The following is a 3576-nucleotide window of genomic DNA, read 5'->3' on the forward strand; positions in this document are numbered from 1 at the left end:
TTTCATCACCTGGGTGGTGGTAACCACTGCATATGTTTTCGATCTCGGACAAGACTGCTTCCATCCGTAAAAGCTCCAAATCAGGATTAGGCAATGGTTCGTCCTTCAGGTCCTGTCTGCTAGAATATACCTGCTCAATAGTTTGCAAACAATCATGGTGTAAAGACTCAGAGTCTTTCATTTCTGAGCTAAAAATACCCAATGGCCCATTTCCAAGTTCCTAATTTTTGAGTCAACACACCCAAAGAAAGATGTTGTCGCTCATGTACAAACAATTCAAAAGGCTTTGCTAAATCTGGGAGTCCTAGCACAGGTGTGGACATCAGAGCCTTCTTCAGATTTTTAAAAGCTGTCTGACACTCAGGTGTTCACAACAGCTGATTCTCCTGGGATCCTTTCAAAGCTGCATAATTGAGGATCCACAATCGACACCACCTGACCATACACAAAAATGTCCGCAATTCCCATATCGTTCTGGGTTCTGGAACTTGACAAATTGCTTCCTTTCTGCCTGCACCCAATCTTCTTTGTCCTTGCAAAATTTCAAAGCCTAAATATATCACAGTCTCTTTCCCAATCTGGGCCTTGCTTTTTCATACTCGGTATCCTGCTTGTCCCAAAAAATTCAACAAGCTGATGGTCACTTGTAAACAGTCTTCCTGAGTCTCTGCTGCTATCAAGATGTCATCTACATACTGCAATATTATTCGTTCTGAATTTTCTTTTTTCCACACTTCCAATTCCTTTGCCAACTGATTACCAAATATTGTAGGACTATTTTTGAACCCTTGAGGTAGCACCGTCCAGGTGAGTTGTGTCTTGCGTCCAGTGGTTGGGCTTTCCCATTCAAAGGCAAATATTGCCTGGCTATCTTTGTCTAGAGGAATGCAGAAGAAAGCATCCTTGAGATCAAGTACAGTAAACCACTTATGTTTTTCTTTTAAGGATGTCAGCAAGGTATATGGGTTAGCTACTACTGGGTGAATGTCTTGAACAATCTGATTCACGGCTCTTAAATCTTGAACTAACCTATATTCCTTGCCATTCTGCTTTTTCACTGGCAATATCGGGGTGTTATATTCTGATTCACAATCTATCAATAATCCATAATTCAAAAATTTTATTATTCATTCTTCTAATCCCTTTCTAGCTTCCCACTTAATAGGATACTGCTTTTGTCTTACCGGTTTAGTTCCAGATTTTAGAACAACCTTTACTGGTTCCGCCAATTTAGACTGACCTGGAATTCCACTAGCCCATACCAAGGGTGTTACTGCATCCTCCACTTCTGCAGGAATTTCTTCCTTCGGTCTTGGTGTGTTCTGTAACATAAAAATTCTCACTTCCACAGCTTTTGATTCAGATATTAAAAGCTGAATCTCCCCATTTTTAAAAATTATTTTGTGCATTCAATTTACTCAATATATCTCTTCCTAACAAAGATGATGGACATTCTGGCATATACAAAAATTGATGAGTTACCCATTGCTTTCCCAATTTGAATTTCAAAGGTTGTAAAAACCGCCGATTTTCTTCCACCCTGCTCCCCCAACAACACTTATAGTTTTATGACTAAACCCCCCTTTGCATATATTTAATACCGAATATGTTACCCCTGTATCAACTAAAAATTCTACTTCATCATTCCTCAGCTTTAATGTAACCAGGTGTTCAGCTGGGGTTGACTCCCCTGGTCTCCTTCAGTCCTCATCATTCAGAGTCATCAACTTAATTGCCTGTAGCGAAGGATCCAATTCTCTCACTTTGGGACATTCCCTTTTCCAATGCCCCCTCTCCTTACAGACAGCACGCTGATCTTCTGCCAGCCGGGGAGGTCTAAACGGAGGTGCTGCTCCTCCTGGTGGTCCTCCTCTTCCCCTTCCCCTACCTATTCCTGCTTTCCCTCCTCCTCCTTTCCACATTTCAAACACCTTTTCCCAATGCTACAGGCAGAGCAACATCATCTTAAACTCTTCTTCCTTCCCTGTTTTTTTCCAAAGTCAATACCATAGAATCTTGTGGGATAATCCCACACTGTTTTTGCCACTCCGGATGATTTCTCAAAGCCAAAAATAAATACCTCATAAGGTATTTCATCCCATTTACCCTCCCACCTACAAAACAGCATTAATTGCAAGATGGTATTATACCTCAATGTACTGTTCTTTGGCCATTTTCCCCCACTATCCAAAGTATACAATGGCCACCAAGGATTACAATATTAAATCAATTGTTTCTGAGTTAGTGGATGTCCTCCTAGATTTTTCCAATGCCTTAATATACAGCCTAGAGGGGATGTTCTCGGGATCTCCCTTCCAGCAATTGCTGACTTCCCATTATAAAATAATACAACAACACAAAACCATAAAAACTATATCCAAACGCACAACAAATCCATAGTTCCAATATCCAAACCAAAATTCAGAAACCAATCAAGACCATTAGCCAGTTGGGGACTCTAACCCCTTTGGGGACTCTAACCCCGACCCTTTAGCCAGAGCTCCACAGGCTTTCGCCTAGCAGAGATTAGCTACCTTAGGTACCTTTTTTAGCCCAACCCTGCGTAGCTTTTGCTGTGCCTTACAGGCAGGCAACCAACCCTTGTTACCGGTATACTCAGAAAGAATGCCTTATTACCTTGTTCCAGGGGATCTTGCTCAGAATTCGTCGGTCCGGGGATCGGAGGCTCTCCCCAAGAATCTCTCGGTGCTGGCTGGAGGTCCTGCGATCCCTCGGATCTGTCGAAATTCAGAAGCAGGGTTCCATCTGGGTCGCCAAAACTGTCACCGAAATAGGGAATCAAGCTCCTTAACACAAATGTAGTATTAAGAAGCAGGCATTCTTTATTACGGCGCCGGATGCACGGGGGATCGTTCCACCTAGCGTGCATACCACAGGTTACATCAGCCGAAACTTATATTGTCCAGTTACATACATATGCATCACATTTCCCAGAATGATAATGCATATTCATTCTATTTCCTGGAACTAATTATCATATTCACATGGTCATTACACATGTGTCCTTGAGCTCCGAGGGGCTTCCGTGTGGGTCTCTGGTGGTCCTTGGTGGTCGTACAGGTGTGTCCTTTAGTTGACCCCTTCTTCTGGACATGTGCAATCCCACCTTGCTTATGTAACTTGCTTCCCTTCTTCATGGTGCATGGTCCCTAACAATGATTGTCACTCTTATTCCTATTCTAACACAAACCAACTACTCCTTGACTCATTCTCAAGATGGGCTGGGGCTGCACTGGGAGCATAGCAACATATCCATAGCCATAGATGTATAAACACAACATTAAAGTATTGTCTATCCTGCTCCTATCTCTATGTTGATTCTATTACCTTAGTTACAAAAGACCACTCAACAAACTAATCACTTTGGTTACATTTGGTTACAACACCAGTGTTTTGGCTACTGCAAAGCAGTGCTCACACAGCATCAAGGCTGTCTCTCCAACATACCCCCCTCCTCACCCCCAAAGGCCAGCAGGCTGGGGGTGGGCAAGAGCTTGGGAGGGGACATAGCCAGGACAGCTGACCCCAACTGACCAAAGGGATATTCCATACCAT

The 3576-nt window shown here is 42.9% G+C and overlaps 1 long non-coding RNA gene across 1 annotated transcript; it reads right to left on the reverse strand.

Moving 5' to 3' along the window:
* Positions 1–524: 524 nt before the first annotated feature.
* LOC140650778 (uncharacterized) lies at positions 525–2858 on the reverse strand. Its single transcript, XR_012042164.1, has 3 exons — positions 2638–2858; positions 1241–1322; positions 525–877 (listed from the first exon to the last, which is right to left on the reverse strand). It is a non-coding gene; the product is annotated as an uncharacterized lncRNA (long non-coding RNA).
* Positions 2859–3576: the final 718 nt, after the last annotated feature.

This window comes from Ciconia boyciana, chromosome 4 (genome assembly GCF_034638445.1).
Source record: "Ciconia boyciana chromosome 4, ASM3463844v1, whole genome shotgun sequence".
In the NCBI taxonomy this organism is placed as follows: domain Eukaryota; kingdom Metazoa; phylum Chordata; class Aves; order Ciconiiformes; family Ciconiidae; genus Ciconia; species Ciconia boyciana.